Raw genomic sequence first — 18189 nt, 5'->3', positions numbered from 1 at the left:
GTAGTCAGGATGTCAGCAAGAGCTGCAGTCATCTTGTCACTTAATTAGGGCTTGAGGGTCTGTTTCTAAGGTGGCTCACTCACATACGTGTTGGTCAGATGCCTCAGGTCCTCTTCTGCTGTTGGCAAATGACTCAGTTCGTTGCCACTGGGACTTCTCTGAAGAGTTGCTTGAGTGTTTTCTTGATATAGTAGCTGGATCTTCCAAAATTAAACCAAAATCACAATGTCTTTTGTGGCCTAGACTCAGAAGTCATACTCCATAATTTCTGCAATATCCTATTGATTACACAAATCAGCCCTATTCTACATAGGATGGAACTACACAAGTAAGTGGATATCAGGAAACGGACCATCTTGGAGTTCGTCTATGGTATCTGCTAGAGTACACTACCTCCCAAGACAAGCTCTATATTCCCAGCATAGATTGTATTACTACAAAACTTAGGCATTCTAGCTTTTCATGTCTATACTTATAGATGCCTGTATTGAACAAAAGAACTGCACTGAAAGAGATATCTACTGCTACTGATTGAGATCTTTAATGACGAGGTTATTGTTTTTATTGCTTAAGAATTACCAGAATAATATTCACATCATATTCAAAGTTGGAACAAACTTTATATCCAAAAGGAGATGCTGAACTTTTTTTAGTAATCCATCACTTTTCTCTCACCGAAACTACCATTATGCTCTAATCTAAATTACCAAAGGTTATGCATGCTACTTCTATAAAGAGCCAAATAGTAAATACATTTTCAGCTTTGCAGGTCATACAGTCCCTGTTGCAACTGTTCAGCTTTGCTGTTGGAGCATGAAAGCAGTCACAGACCATATTTAAGTTATTAGGCTTGTGTGTCTCACAATAAAACTTTATTTATAAAAACATATGGTAGATCAGATTTGGCCAGTGGGGAATAGTTTGTCAATCCTTGGTAAAAATCATTCTTTATGTAGACTTTTGAACAGTTATTACTTTCATGTAAGGTAATGAAAATTACTTTAAATTTTATGTGACAGAATCTTAAGTGGTTTTGTCCTGCCCATAAAATATTGTACAATTTTGGGAAAGTTGGCAGAATTGTCAAGATAGAAAAGATGAACCTCAGTAAAAACAGAACATAATAGATAAGGCAAACAATTTACCCATCAAACCATTGTTCTAAAAATATCAAGTCATTCTAGAGTATAAACTGATTTAGTGGGGATGAAATTTAGATAATTCTTAATTCTGTTGATATCTATCTGATGAATATTTCATATTTTCAGCTGACCTTGAATTGTCTAGACTTTATGCACTGCGGCCAGCATAGAATAGGTACTCAACAAATATTTGTTGAATGAATTAAACATTTCACCTATTCTGTATCACACTTTTCTCACTGTTAGGCCTTCACTGCCTTTTCTTGTCTCTTCAATAAGTTTGTCAGAAAATATTGTGATATATGAAGTTCACCGTTAGTTTCGCTTTTAAGAAGTCATTCTAGAAAAAGCAAAAGGCATGTAAGAAATAGCTATTGAAAGATAGTTGAAGATATAAAGATTTAAAAACAAATTGGAAGATTATAGAATAGAATGAACATTGACTTCAAATAGAGCAGAAAACAGGAGCAATGAAGCATCAGACAACAGAATAATTGGTGAGGAATTTATTGGCCTCTGACAAAGTTATTAAAGACCAGTTCAATTTAGTCTTTCTCACCTTCATTTCTATTATTTTTACTTTGAGGCCAGAAATTATTTTTTTGAAACCTATATTATAATGTGGTTATATCTGTATCTTAAAGATATCTACCAAAGTGTTTGTTCATTCATTCAAATATTTATTGAATATTTACAATATGCCAAGCATTGTGCAAGTTTTTGTTTTTGAAAATAAAACACGGACCTTTCCCTTAATCTACTTAGAGGCTGACATTGTTGTTTAATTGCTAAGTCGTGTCCGACTCTTTTGCAACCCCGTGGACTGTAGCCTGCCAGACTCTTTTGTCTAATGATTCCTCAAGCAAGAACAGGCAAGAATATGGAATGGGTTGCCATTTACTTCTCCAGAGGATGTTTCAGACCCAGGGATCAAAACTTCATCCCCTTCATCCCCTGCATTAGCAGGTGGATTCTTTACTACTAAGCCACCTGGGAAGCCCTTTTAGAGGCTGATGGGGGATACAAAAGAATAAAATAAAATAAACAGGCATGGTAAAAATGAACATGTCATAAGATGTAAGTTTCATATCCAACTTAACAAATTAAACATTAATCAGATATAGCAAACTTTAATATTTGGTCCCAAAAATAAGACCTACTATGCATTTTAGCTATTTCTACTTTTCAAAACAAAAGCAACAGCAAAATCATAAACACTAATACTGCTTTATAACCGTGTTCCAGAGAATGCAAATTATTTAATGGTGTTTTAAGGGAAAAGTTTCAAAGCCAAATTTTTTGTAAAATGCTGTGTTCAAAAATAAACAGCTTTTTTTTTTTCATTGCAGGACTTCTCAGTGCCTATAATATAGTAATAAACATTGCAACTCACCCAGAGAGCAAATATGGTTTAGTGTCTTGAAATGTATTTGATGAGGTATGCTCTTTTTTAAGGAAACAGGGTATGAATGTTTTTCAGAATGTAGTTTGTGAAACATTACCACATACAATTCTGTATGTCTTAGTCAAATCATATGAATTATATTCTAGGAGAGTTAGTTCTTTAAGTGAAATATTAAATAACTTCTTTAAGCGAAATATTAAATAACTTCTTTAAGCAACCATGTTTTTACAAAGCTCTCCAATTTTTCATTTTTCAAATCCAGAATTTGGTTGCTTTGCTCTTTTTAAAATAAGAATTTTCCCATGGTCCCATTAAAGACTATCAGGTTTTACTAATCCTCAGCTGATTATACAACAGTATTCCAGGGAGCCCAGCACGGTAACAGAGGCATCTGTAGTCACAGCCTGCAGGGCACAGCAAGAGGCTGCCCGGATCATGCCAACTGGTGGTAACACTCAGTTGTGTCTCGAACCTAAGCACCCTTTTTTCTTTCCATTCCTCCAACACCTCTTTTTCTATTTCTTCAAAACTCCTTTTTACCCTTGCCTACTCTTTATTTATTTACTTATTTGGCTTCCTCTCCCTTTTACCTACTTCCCTTTCCAATGACTTAGGTCTATCTATGATCAAAGACTTAAATTTAACCCTACTGGTGACCATCACAGCAAGAATATTGCAACAGTGTTTTATAATTCATGTCTGGTAATGGCAAAAGTGAAGTAGCCAGCTCATTCCTCATGATAGGAGAAATAACAAAACTGTCATCATCAGCAGCACACTGACATGTCTTTTCCCAATCTCCTCTTTATTGACTCCACTGGTATTGGCTCAGTCTTGCACAAAGTAGTTTTGGAAGATAAGACCACACCATCTTAGTGCATGTGGATGGAAGGGGAACCTCTTTTTAGGTAGAGTTTGATTTACATAGTGCATATGTGCTCAGTTGTTCAGTCATGTCTGACTCTTTGTGATCCCATGGGCTGTAGCCCACAATGTTCCTCTGTTTGTGGGGTTTTCCAGGCAAGAATACTGGAATGGGTTGCCATTTCCTCCTCCAGAGGATCTTCCAGATCTGTATTTTGAACCTGCATCTCCTGCTTCTTCTGCATTGACAGGTGGATTCTTTGCCACTGAACCACCTGGAAAGCCCCTTGATTTATATACTATTTGTCTATAAATGAGGCACTGTATTACTTGAGTATTTCAAATTATAAGGTGCCCTCTCAAATATGTATTTTAAACAATGAAGTAGGTTTGCAGCAGACATAGAACCTTAAAGAAATTCAAACAGCAGTTTTTTTAATTAATTTATTTATTTTTAATTGAATTATAATTGTTTTATAGTATTGTTTTGGTTTCTACTAAACATCAATATGAATCAGCTATAGGTTAGTTTTTTAATTGTTAAGAATTCTTTTATTGAATTGGTGAAAATAGGAGACAAAGTTAATGCAGACAATAATTATTTCTCAGGAGTCACACTTCATAATTGCAAGTGTTAGATAAAGTTGTAAACAAGTTTTTATTCAGATTGCTTTCAAAAGCAATGTAGTAAGTTATTACAAAGTGGAGATCAAACAGATATCTGCAGAATGATTTTATTTTAAGTTATAAGCACTTTTAAAAGAAGTCTATGGGAAGCCCTACAGGCTTAAATAGGAAAATCATCTAACATGCAGTGAATACTTACAGAAGCGGGGTAGGAGGAGGTATGAAAATGAAAATGGTTTAAGGAAAAGAAGGAAGGAAAATCAGAGACTGGTGACTTACCAAAGGAAGCACCTGCTTTTCCGGAAATTAAAATCACGTATTAGGTGGCTCTGACTTAATTGCCAAATGGTGTGAAGCCCAGTCTCTAATGTAAAAGGGTCCCAAATTATAATTGGGCATCATGGATTAAAATTCAATACCTGAAAATTTCCTTAGAAATGAATAGGCAACCAGGACAGACTGCAGATCCCAGTACAATATGCTTCCCACAGCTGACACTGGCAGGTCACTTTATTTGGCACCAAATAAAGTTCCCAAGTGGTCTTTAAGGGCATTCAGCTGCTGAGTGCTTATTTCATTCATCCCTTATTGTGCTGCCAGTAGCAGATCCAAAGAAGCAGCATGAATCAGCTCTGTGGATGGAATTTTCTCAGGCTGAGTGATGGAGATGCAACAGAACTTACCACTTTAGTGGGACCTGCTAGCAGCAATAACCTGAATGGTAATCACTCTCATACAATATCATTCAACAGGAAATTTGGGGATATGTTGGATAAAAAATGAACACTAGGATACTTCCAAAACAGCATTTTCTGAGAAAAAATATTTTAAATCGAAAACATTACAAATTTTTTTCATTACCATATAACTCAGAAAATTGTGAAACAAGGTGTAGTCCCGATTTGTGTGTACCTCCAAGCAAAAAGTAGAGGCTGACCCTTAAATTCCCTACATTAAGGATAAAACCACTGTGTTATATTTAGTTCTCTTTAGTTACTTCTTTCTAAGGTACCTAGAGGAATAAAAGTCAATTCATTCAATATCTTTAGTTTTATATGTGCTAATTTCAGAGCATGTACTCAATATTGGAATGTGTTTCTTTGTTTTTGTCAATTTTAGTAAAATTTTCTAATCATAAAATAATATTTTGTGTCATCCCCCATGCTGACTTAAGAACTGCAGGAGCTAGAGCAATTCTACTGAGGTCATGAACCTGTCTGATGAACTACAGATGAATGTAAAATATTCTTCCAAGCTTAACAGGCTTTATTAATGTGCAGTTCCAGTACACATTTTTTATTTAAATTCAAGGAAAGGTTAAAAGGCAGTAGTTTTTATTATTGTTTCGCCTTTGGTTTAGGACAAATTCTGCATGTATCTACAACAGAAACAGTCTGCTAATTATTTCATATAAATCACTGTTAGCAGCAGTATTTAATAGTGCTACTATCTCTGAATAGTGAAGAGTCTTACATTTCTATTAGAATTAGAATGGAGGGCTAATTATTTTAGTTAAATCTAAATTTGATCTAAACGGGAAGCATATTTGGCACTCAGTATAGAAACCCATGGCTGTTATAAAAAGACTGCCTGTGAATGCAGAAACTAGAATAATATATATGGATTTTTTTTGTTTTCCAATTTTAGGAGAACTTGGTATAGTTACAGTGGGATCATTAACATAAGTATAGTAATATAATATAATTAGTATAAGCTTTCCATTCTCCTGTTTATGGCCAAATTTTGCAGTATAAAATGGGCTAACTTGCCCAAATAAATTTGGACAAGTATCTAAATGCTTCTCTAAATTGAATATCTATTAACTTATTACAGAAAATTCTGAATTTACACTAAAATAAATAATAGTATAACAAAACCCAATGTACCTGCTATCCAAATTCAATGATCATTGACCCATTATCTATTTAGTTTCATCTATACCTGAACACTTTCCCTCATCACACTTTTTCTCTTGAGCAGACTAAATGTAGAAGAAAATAGTGTGAGATTTTTAAATTGAAAGAATTTCCTTTTAAAACTGATGCCTTCTCAAGGTCAAACATTTTACTTCAGAGGTATTTTTTTCCCACTTTACTCAGGAAAAGAGTGGTACAGTATACCCACAACATGAAATGATGGACGAGTTGGATATTTAGTAAAACCATACCTAACACTTCAATGATCTGGGTTTTCACTTTCTATAAATTTTCTAGGGAAGCAATATAGTGCTCTGGTTTGCCAGTGTAATCTCTTCGTGCATGTGTGATCAGTCACTCAGTCGTGTGCTGACTCTGTGACCCCATGGACTGTAGCCCGCCAGGCTCCTCTCTCCATGGAATTTTCTAAGCAAGAATACTGGATTGGATTGTCATTTCCTACTCTAGGGGATCTTCCCGACCCAGGGATCAAACCCAAATCTCCTGTATCCCCTGCATCAGCAGGCGAGTTCTTTATGACTGAGCCACCTGCTAAGCCCAGAGTAATCTCTAGTCTTACACATCTATCATTCCTCTAAAATTCTCAGCCTTTCTTTCTCTCTGTCTTATTTTTGCCTGTCTATAAATAATAGGTAATAATAGTTCCCACATCATAGCTTGTAACATTTAATGACAGCCTCCAAGGACAAGTGTCAGTTAAATGAAACATATAATTAAAATTTGTGCTATTCTAAAATCGGGTTACTTGGCAATATGCCAATCAGAGACTAACCCCATTCAGTTGACAGGCATGTAGTGATCATCTGAGTTACAGAGTGTATAGCAGATTCAATTGAGGCCAGTCTTTGCTGGGTGCCAAAAATACGATGAAATGCTTAGTTTGGCATACCCACTAAGTGTGTGTTTTTATGTGACAGCTGAATTGGTGTTCTACACCTTGGGACTCTGGCAGCTAATCTTCTTGTTCTTGATTAATTCAGCAATTTGGTTAATGCTATATATCTTTACAAGAGAATTAATTTAAGTATAAATAAATATACACATATAGGGCTTCTCTGGTGGCTCAGATGATCAAGAATCTGCCTGAAATGCAGAAGAAGCAGATTCAGTCCCTAGGTTGGGAAGATTCCCTGGAGGAGGGAATGGCTACCCACTCCAAACATCCTTGCCTGGAGAATCCCATAGACAGAGGAGCCTGGTGGGCTACAGTCCATGGGGTCACAAAGAGTTGGACATGACTGATCAACTAACAATTTCAATTTCCATATACATACATATATATATATATATATATATACACACACACACACACACAAATACATGCAATTGTCATTATTTTGTAACAAGTGTGATATTATAAAATTATTTCATCATCAGTACCTTCTCAGTAAGAAATAGGAAGGCGTGATCTCAATCTCAGTCCCAGTCTTCTATATACACATCAGCTTTTCGTATCCCATGCTTTTCATTTCAGACATGGTTATTATTTCCCTACAAGGAATGTCTCTTGAAGTATCCTAGTGTGCAAAAGCTCTTGAGAGTCATTTGGCATTTACTCAAGAGCAAGATCTCTGTCTGTTGCATTGTGCCTGTTAATTCTACTCTTTTATTTTTTTTTTTTTTTTAAATTCTACTCTTTTAAGTCCAACCTTCTACTGATTTCCGTAACTTTGGATCTGCTATTTCTGTCCTGCACTATTGCCAAAAGAAGATATAGTCTCTGTTGAGTTGGAAAAATCATGATCTTTTCATCTGTAGTCCTCAGCTATTAACACTCTGCATGAATCTGTGCCAGTCTCCAAGTTCTCTTGGCCCCACTAACCATTGAAATTCAGTCCCTTCTACTCTTGAACTCCCTGGTCTTCAATCTGGATGTTCCACGTGGTCCTCCAACAAGGGTCCCCTCAGCCCATACCTGTCTCTCAAACAATATGATTTTTTAGCAGGTCTTCTCTCTGCTCTCGCCAGGTTCCTTGGAGATACCCTGGCTGGCAGACACATCAACCAGACTTCGCTCTGCTTTGTAGTGGGGTCTTGAACCTCAATGATGTCTCTCGCCTGTGCTAATTCTAAAACCCGTGCCTCTGCGAATTAGTGGTCAGACTAAGGCAACTTCACTTCCCAAACCAGGTGTCACTTGCAAGATTATCCTGTTAGGAAATTAGCCTGTTCTCTATGCTCATTTACCCAGTTTCCTGTCTCAAATCTTTTCCTTCTCACATAGCCTCAAGGCACAGGGGAAAAAAATCAAGTTGCTACTATTCAACCAGAAACACCTTCATTCTTAAATTGTTTTAAAATTATTTAGATGTTCAGTCTTTCCTGTCTCACTGTGTGTGGGTTTCACTCTAGCCAAGGCACTATAGAAAGATTTGGATGTATATTTTCTTTGATTTTCCTTTTGAATAAATCCAGATTACAAAAATCAGTAAGAAAAGGCACAAGCCATTAAGAAAGCATTTAGGGTAGATTAATTGCTTATCATTTTCTTTCTCTCTTCAAAACATATTGAACCACTTGTTTTACATGAATTCCAAAGGTTGGCACTAGCTTTCACTTCAGGAAATAAATGACATAGGGTATTATATTTTAAGGACCATTAAAACCTTGAAATTGCACAGTGACTTAAAAAACAACAAGTTATTTAGCCTGGATAGCTTTGTAATGGTTATACAATGGGGAAATTCATTGTTAAATGACCCTCCCACTCTTCACATATAATGCTTGGCAGGAAGAGGAAGGAGAAATGAGACCAGCATCCGGGCACTCAGGATATAATGTAAATGATGTAGGAACCTTAGGGGTCTGTGAGCCAAGTGGATTGCAGAGAATGCATCAAATCTTCCCTGGAATCTTGTGCTAGTTGACTCACAGCTGGTGATGAGAAAGTATTTTGCCTATACTAACGAGGTTAGTTCATTCCTGCTGTCAGAATTCCAAACTTCTATATTCTATGACAAAGTTACTCTTATCTGTATGTTAATATGTTTGCCATAAACAACAGAAGGTAGCTGTAATATTTTAATGAAATTATTCTAATATGAATGATTTGAGGATTGTGTTAAGTGGCACTTGAATCTGATGCTTCTGTTGTCTAATTTATGATCTTTCTAACCTTTCCTTTTACACTTTCATTAGAACATCTAGGAAGGTAATGAAACCCAGCTATCAGACCAGAGGCAGGACATAACAAGTTTAAAATAACAAGAATGATAACATGAAGAATTATTCTAAGCAAAATTACAATCCAGCAACAACAATAAACAAACAAAAAAAAAGCCCCACCTGCTTTTATGATGTAAAAACCAAGCATTTGAGTCTAAAAAGAAGCAATAATTGCTTAACTAACCAAAGTGACACAGTTCATTATTTTTCTATTGCACATTTATGTAGTTTTCCCCTCTGAAGCACACACATAATTTGGGTGCTTTTTTTTTTAATATGATTTACATCTGGCACTTGAGGAGAGATGTTTTAGGAAATCATAAATTGTTATTTCTTGTAAAAGCAATGTCCTTTTTTGTTATTGCCAAGACTGCTTTTCCCTAAGCACTCATTGCCTGCTCAAGACAGTGTAGCTACTAATGAGCAAACCACGGCAAGTGCCTTAGTCAAATGTTTTCCTTTGTTTATATTCATGGAGTTCATCCTGCAATGGGAAAAATCCCTTAGTATCAGTGAGTCTAAAAGTGTTCAAATTCTGCCAAGAGGAAAGTTATAAAGCTTTGTGTACCCATGGTTTAAATTAACCTAAAGCAATGCAAAAGTAACTCATCTCAAAGAACATCAACCACACTGTTTCTATTGTCTTCATTTATAAAATGCATTCCATTTACATAAGTCCCATTTCCAGTTATAAAGGTCACTGATTGGCAATACTCGAAGATGAGCATTTAAATGACAAACTCTGATACAGGCACTTGCCACTTTTCTTAAAGGTATATGATGTTTTCAGCCCACTTGAGATTTTCACAGTAGTTCCGGTTACTAGCAATCAGTTTTCGAAAACACTCTATGCCCAATAATAATGTGCACCTTCAGATGAATTTTTTTTTAAGACAGCATTAATTCAGGACACAGATTAAAAAAATAAGTTTGATGATAAAAGAGTACAAACCTACCCACACATTTTGGTTTCATGTCATATAAACAACATATGAACTCTCCCTTCTGTTTTATATTTTTCTTTCTGAAGGATGTTCAAAATATGCTATTTTAAATATAATAATCCATAAATAAAATACAATGCTTGCCAAAATTATTTTTTCACATATATTTATGGCCTTTAGATGCTGTTCTGGATGCTGATTTTCTCCTGAGATACAATTTAAAAGCTTTCAAAAATGTATTTTTACAAATTTCTATGAAATATGTAGAGTTTTTTTTGTGTGTGTGTGATTTGTGTTTCTTTATGGCCAAATTGCTCTGTTGTTATAAATACTATATGTAAAATTACCAAATTGCCTGGAATTCCACTTTTACAGGGGATACTGCATCATTAAACACTGAAAGAATATAACTGTTCAAAGTACTTAAAATATTTTGTAACCATAAATTATTATCCAAAAATATTTTTCAAGTAGATAAAAAGAGTTGTCAATTCTGCACAGTGAATGCCTCATAAGGGGCTCGTTTGTGGTTGAAAACTGAATAAAAGCAGTAAATTAAGACCAGACTTAACCATAGAGAAGTTGTAATCCACTGCAGATTTCCTTGGTGAATGAAGTATTGTTATGTGGATTTATCCTCCTTGCTTGTACAGTTAACCAGTCACATCTGTGGCCAAAGTGTTGTCTATGCTCAAAGACAACGTGGGTTCACTAACCCCAAGGAGGTCAGCCCATGCTGGTTTACATTTTAATGATAAGTGCAAAGCAAACTTCACAACTCTTTCATGGGGGCTGCCTGTGAAAGGGCAGAAAGCATGTTGAAGCTGAACTATTTTTTTTAGGTCGGAGATGAGTAGCACAAGATGAGGGGGCACTTGAGAATCTGCCAGTGACACTGGGTGTTCACTTCTCTAGCACACATGATGTTAGCAGAGAAGGCTGTGAGGAAGCCAAGAGGAAAGTGGGTGTGAAAAAAGGATAGGAGCATCTAGGGTTTCTAAATGCAGTCAGAGCTGAGAACGGGCAGGAATATGGTATACATGAGAGGAGCATCACTCATCATAAATATTCAATTTCAAGAATTTAAATAGTTTCCAGACATAGAAGCCCTTGATGGTTATTTTACCCAGCATTGTTGGTTTTCTTCTGCTGTTTGTCAGCAGCTACCATAATTAATGGATAAGACCCTGTAAATCTTGACAATGAGTCAGATTAATCTTAAGTCTGTGTTTTTCTCTTTGTGATTACATGCCAATAAAATAACTCATTTACCTTTTTGTAAATTAAACTAAAGGAAGCCAAATCAGTCATATCTCTGCTATTCTTTTCTTTTAGAGCCCAATGATTCCAAAGGACATTAAGTTTGATTTCTCAGATGAAGGTTTGTGGCTGCCCCTCATGCTTTACAAAATATTACCAAGTTGGAGCCGAAAAGAAAACTGTAAGTGAACATTATTTCAAAACAGTTATTTTTCATTGTTTGGGAAAGTTTTCTCAGATCTCTCTGTAATTCACTCTAATTTGTTCACTTTGTCAGAGATGTAGGAAAAGAAGAAAGAGAGAACACACAAGTGAAAAATATCCTTTTATTAGATACAGAGTTGCTACTTTAAAATTTTAAGAGTCCAATACCTTTCTAAATAGTATTTTATAAATAAGGTCAAATTTGCAAGAAATAAGTTCATTATTGAACATGAGCAGGCACCTGTATCTTACTGTTACAGTAAAATGTATGTAAAATATGAACGTACTACCCTGGTCCAGGGCTTGAATCTTTCAGATTAAGAAATTTTTCAAAATTGGAATATTCTTCCTCTGTGAAAGGGAAAATATTTAGGCTAATGAGACCTTCAACAGATTCAGCAGCTCCATTAAGGAATAAATAGGTTATCTGCTTAACAAAAGCTCATCTGGGACTTGAAGTAACATGGATCTCCTTACACTCATAGAGAGCTCCCAGAAAACATCAGCTCTTGAAAATTTGTAGAGATTTGATTTGTTTCCTGAAGAATAAATTTATAATTTACCATCTTCACTTAATTAAGGAAAACCATGACTTGATTATGCCTACTATATCTTTACAAAGGTGTCTATTTCTGAGGAAAGTGTAATCTTAATATCTTTAACATTACAGAGTATGTATATGTTCCATCAATACTTTTGGCGTTTTAAAAGCTTTCCTGCTATTTAGTAAAAAGTGGTAGTGTGCTATTTGTCTGTAGGTTTAGTTTAAATTGACTACAAATATTGTACAAGTTCCTGAACCTAAAGACAATATTTTTTTCTACCAAATACAACTATTTAACTCATTCTCCCAACCCCGCTACAAACATGTATATCCCTTGAAAGTTGAGGGGAGAAAACTTCAGGAGAAACTCCTTAGCAATAACATAACTCTCTGGTGCTTTGGAGTTATAAGTATTTTCTAAAATGGTTGCTGATTGATCAAAATGATGATTTATTATTATACTTCTCCATGGCTTCTGTGTGCTGCAACAATTTAATAAAGAAATAGGACTTTCCCTTAAAAAAAAGTGTTCATTAGCGTTTATAATTCCGTGTTGTGTGGCATGTTAAGTGTTGTGAAAAGGTTATGGATCTACTCACTGTAGCAGCAAAAGTATAAAGGTGATAGGTGAGAGTCTTTGTTGCAAGTGCTGAGAAATAATCATTTAAAGGTCAGTTGCACTCAAAAAAAGAACACTTGTTTAATAAGTAACTCATTTTGGGATATGCTGCACTTTTAAAGGTTACAGAGTAGACCGATTTGCCAGTGATGTCAGCAAGAAGTACTATTAAAAGTCATTGGTCCTAGTAAAACTATCCTTCTTAAAATTCAGATTGCATGCCTTCTCACATAGCACAGCGCACATCAAAACGTGCCCAGATCATTTATAGCATGGTTAAGTACTTAGCTCCTCCTAAAAGCAACAGTGGAGCTGTAGGGAGGAAAACATTAGTACACACATGCATGCCATCCCACATCTGATTCATTCTTTAAGTTTTATTAATTTCTGAGAACATGTCCATATGTCACGGGTTACAAGATTTCTCACTGGATCATATCCCAAAACTGTGTTTCTAGGAACTCTTACAGGAATGAAATAACTATTGATTCAGCTATATAAATGAAACACTATTATTTCTATCCTTTTCTATTCCAAGAGAAATTTCCTTCCATGACTTTTCCCTCCAAAAGCCAAAAAAAAAAAAAAAATTTCAGTTTAGCAATAAAATAGAATATTAACCTGCTATGTGAACAAAAGAGAAATAACAACAATAAAAATATGGGCAAAATTTTTTTTAATACAGAAGGGCTTTTTATAAGACCTGAATAAAGGTAGTGGTTTATTAAATATAATTTTTACTGTGAAAAATGTTGTCCATAGGGAACTGATACACAGCACATAGAAGCTATTTTGTTGTTTAGCATTTTTGAAGCAGTGTTTTAAGCTAGCGGTAATTTTCTCTAGAAGATAAGATTTTGACCTGAGATGTGTATATAAAAAAAAAGGTTCAAGAAAAATCTCTGCAGAAAGCAATCCCTCTAAACACTTGATTGCTTAAGATTTAAGTTGACTTCTTTTCTTTTTACATAGGTCACTAGGCTTCCCAGCTGTGACATTTAGTTTGTGGTCAATAGTGACTTCTTCAATTTTTATAAGGAGATGATTTTTAACATAACCCGGATAAGAAATTTAATTATAGTTTAAAACAATTCATTTTATTACAAACTTCTTAAATTTGTCATTTAGATTACAGGAGTAAGAAACCGTGTAACTCTTATTCTATTGTAAAGTAAGAATTGTCCTTATGTACATAAGACATTTGCAATTAGAAGAAAATACAACACTTTTTATTTTAAGCAACTAAGCTAAGAATCAAGTTATTCTCTTAATTTGCCTTGCTTTTCATTTGAAAAGACAAAATCTATTTCCTGGGCAATTTTGCAGAGCAAAGATATTAATACTTTGGGGTTTAATTGTATCCTGTGTTTAAATACACTGTGGGTGAAACCCCAGACCTCTGCTTAATTGCTGTGAGAAAATAGCCTGATTTCTCTGAGATTAGGCACACGCTTATGTATACTTTGACCCAAGAGTGCCTCCTTCAGAATTAATCTTCTAAGGTAGAGGGGTTTGCTTTTATACATGCTGCAGGGCCATTCGTGACAAACAGGGCCTAATAAACTAACTGCACCCTTCAGACCTCGCTTTTGCTGTCAACGTTTTTCTTCATCTATTCATTTCACACATCTCCTGTGCAGTGGCTTATTAGCAAACCCTGAACTGGGCAGGAGGAATAATTTTAATGGTGTTTTTTAATTAGAGGACTTTAAAATTTAAATACTTCAGAAATAAAACAAAAAAACTTTGTTTTTCTAATGAAGCATAAAGTGTTCTAAAATAACTCCATTTAAGTAAATACTGTAGCTCTGTGAAAAGACAAACAATTCATATTTACTTAAAATTTTGTTCTGCAGCTGCATTTTGTTGAATTTGTCTAATGTATGAAAGTACTTTTTCTTTCCCATCAGCTACATCAGAATTGTTTTTGTAAGATGTAACAGAATGTTCTGGTTTTTAAATATTTATATTAATCAAAGTTAGAGCTGTTTATATTTTTTGGCAATAGGGCTTTTCTTTAAAAGTGATGCACTTCCATCTAACTAAACAAAAGTGTTGAAATGGCCTGTCATGTAAACTTCAACATAGTACAGTTGGTAATAGAAATTTTGAAGACAGGAAGAGAGGGGAGCTAGTCTCTAGGTTTCAGGTTAAGCATAGATTAATAAAATGTGCAACACTGGTCATTTCCAAGATTTTCCTGAGGAAACGTCATTCATTGCCACTTATAAACTATGGAGTTACCTGGTTGAAAGGTTTGCGTTCAAGTTTCTTGTGTGGTTTCTTGGGGCATTGGTAAGTCAAGCCTGAAAGCTGGGTGAAAAATGACAAATCACTGTAGCTGGAAGCTTACTACATCATTCAATTCATAAAAACTCCTTTGCATTTGATATATTTCTAAACTATTTTTAGTAATGATAACAGTAGCTTCATATTATATATCTACAGTCTTCTATATTTATGAACAAAAACAGCTCAAACTAAAGCATTTTGAAGTCAAACCTCCAGCTATTATTGTTGCCATCAGCTTTGGTTGACTAATACAGACTCTCATAAAGGAAGTGGATTCTCTATCTATTAAAGACATTTAAATAGCAATTTAGGGAATTCCCAGGAAGTCCAGTGGTTAAGACTCAGCATTTTCACTGCCATGGGTTCTGGGTTCAATCTCTGGTCAGAGAACTAAGATCCCATAAGCCACATGGTGTGGCCCAACAAAGAAAAGAAAGAAAGCCAATACTTGACACAATTTAATAGTTAACATACTTCTTTTGTAGTTTGGATAATCCCAAATACTCTGGAAGCTTGGTAAAACACAACTTTAAGTAGATTGGTCCACTGGGGATTGTGTTATTGTTGTTGTTGTTTTCATTTGCTAGTTCAAATTGCATTGATTAGCCTCTGTAGAAAATAGTTCTAAACAGGATGAGCGGGACCTAAGCTTTTAGTCCCTAACATGTAAGTCATAAATGCTTATGCTTTCAGGTAATGGTAAGCACCTACCATACAAACAAGAAATATTATTGCATTTCAGGCAGAAGGGCTAACAGTCCTCCTGTTCAAACTTTTGGCCCTTCCAGATTCCCTGATCCTGCATTATTTTGTTTAACTTGATGTAAGTCTTGACCAGTACCTGACTCTGAGAAAACATTTCCTGACATCATTTTCAGAGGTGATGTGAGATTATTATGCTTGCCTTTTCATTTTAGGTTGAGAATGAAAAATCTAATGGTGGTTCCTTGCTAATACTTCATGCATGGTCTTTTAATTACTAAGTCAGACTAATTTATTCCTTTGACCTTTAGCATTCCAAATTCATTTTCAAACATTGGTTAAAATAATCAATGCACACACACATATACATTCACAAGCACACAAACACATTTAGAGGGGCAAATATGTGCTATAGTAGAACAGGAAAGAAGTAGACTCTTTAATTACCTCATTCATAATATAAAGTGGTGAGGGAAGAGCAAGAAAGGTCAGGGTATAATAAATATAAAATTTAAATCTCTAAACTAATTTACTTTTTCTGTTGTACCAGCTAAAGCCAATGAAAATAGACGTGTATTCCATTATGTCACCCTATTATGGATTATTATTAAGGTCTTGTTTCCAGTTTTATGCAATTTTGGTATAATCCAAATCTATGCCTTAGCCTGGGTAGGGGGTTTTGCTTGATGTAATTGGTGTTGTGTAGTCCAAAGCACAGAAAGAAGAAGACATATCTATAATCTTTACTCATTTCCAAGCAGGGGGATAATCGGACCAATCCTTCTATTGTGTACCCTCCCTCTTCATGCAGAGTTTCCTTTGAAGTCAGAGGGAGCTAGAGGAGCTGAGGCTGAGAATGTAGCTGGAAGAAAAGAGTGAATATTATCAGGTCAGATTCTCATAACCAGGCTTTATGCCACATTAACCATTGAGTTTCCTATAATGAAGTGTCTTTTATTATCATTTTTACCTTCAGAATTATTCTAAGATCTAATATGATTTCTAATAGTATGCTGGGGATTTTTTCAAAAGTATTTATTTGAACTTCCTAAGGCTACATCTACATCCTAACCTCCCCAAAATATAGAGAAATAATATTTTTAGAAAAGCTGAAAACTTAGCATTATTTGTGCTTATTTGAATGTCCAGGTGAAATTGGAAACACTGCCAATTAAACTGACCTGCAGAGTGACTACAATGCAGACAAGTTAAAAAGGAGGTGGGAGCTGGCTACTTGTAAAGCAATTTTTGTTTGTTCTTCCAGTCATTCACTTTCAAGGAGATACAAAATGTAGGCTTGCATTTAGGTTTCCTAGCTAAATTTCAGGCTTGCTATTGCCACTTGGCCATTTATTTCTTTGCCTCATTTGTTACAAATCATTGGTGTAATGCATGAGAAGTAAAGTTATATAGATTCATGCAATGATGGACTGGAGGTGTGTGGACAGCCATTTGATTTAGGTGAACAAACAGTTGTCCAATTCGGTTTTCAAATTTCCAACAAGAGCAAAGGATTAAAAGCAGGAACTAGAACAAGTCAACTTGTCAGGCTGAGAAGCTATCTAAGAGCAAGCCAATGTATGCATTTAGTTATACATATACACATGTGATAATAATTATCACATGGCCTAGCATAGCATTCTCTTTACAAATGTGTATATATTTTTTAATTTTTATATAAATATATATATAAGTATTTTAAGAATACAGTGCTAAGCCACGTGATAATTATTACAGATACAAAAACAAAGCACATGACCCTTGAAAAATTCAAATTTGTGTGAGGGAGATAGACATGTTAATAAACAATCACAAAATAAATATATGACAAGCATCATAACACAGGCATAGATGAGTAAAAGAAGGAAGTTATTAATTCTTCCTGGAATGTGGAAAGAAGTGCTGGGTTGGTCAATAACAGTTTCACAGAGAAGTTGATAAATAAGCTGTAAAGCATAAGTATAAGCAGATATATTCGAGCAGAAGAGGAGAAGAGGCAATCCAAAGCAGAAGAAATAGCATGGATTCAAACCAGAGCAAGTCTTATTCATGGAATAAGTAGCTGAGTCTGACCGTAGTACATGGTGTGCAGGCTGTACATAAGGGGAAGAGTCTATTAGAATTCACTTTCAAATTGCCGGCCAATAAACAAAGCCTTGAATGTTATGCTAGGTAGTCAAGACTTCATCCAGGCAATAGTGGAAAGTCACCAAAGTGTTTAAGCAAGGTAGTAACATGATCAGAATGTTTTAAAAAGTAGTTGAGGGACTTCCCTGGTGGCTCAGTGGTAAAGAATCTGCCTGCCAATGCAGTAGATATGGATTTGATCCCTGATCTGGGAAGATCCCATATGCTGCTGAGCAACTAAGCCTGTGAGCCACATGTATTTAGCCTGTGCTCTAGAGCCCGTGAGCCACAACTTCTGAACCCACATGCCCTAGAGCCTGTGCACTGCCGCTAGAGAAGAGCCCCTGAGAAAAGCCC

The 18189-nt window shown here is 35.3% G+C and overlaps 1 protein-coding gene across 2 annotated transcripts in view; it reads left to right on the top strand.

The window, feature by feature from the left end:
- ADGRL2 (adhesion G protein-coupled receptor L2) overlaps nucleotides 1-18189 on the top strand; it is a 662542-nt gene that overhangs the window by 253850 nt on the left and 390503 nt on the right. For both annotated transcript variants that reach the window (XM_070467841.1, XM_070467840.1), the window contains one exon: nucleotides 11420-11525. The gene's annotated coding sequence lies outside the window, so the exon portion shown is untranslated. The remainder of the gene's footprint in view (nucleotides 1-11419; nucleotides 11526-18189) is intronic.

Source organism: Odocoileus virginianus, chromosome 5, assembly GCF_023699985.2.
Source record: "Odocoileus virginianus isolate 20LAN1187 ecotype Illinois chromosome 5, Ovbor_1.2, whole genome shotgun sequence".
Lineage (NCBI taxonomy): Eukaryota > Metazoa > Chordata > Mammalia > Artiodactyla > Cervidae > Odocoileus > Odocoileus virginianus.
Note: the sequence above shows the minus strand (reverse complement) of the source record. Positions and strands in the feature narration are given on the sequence as shown.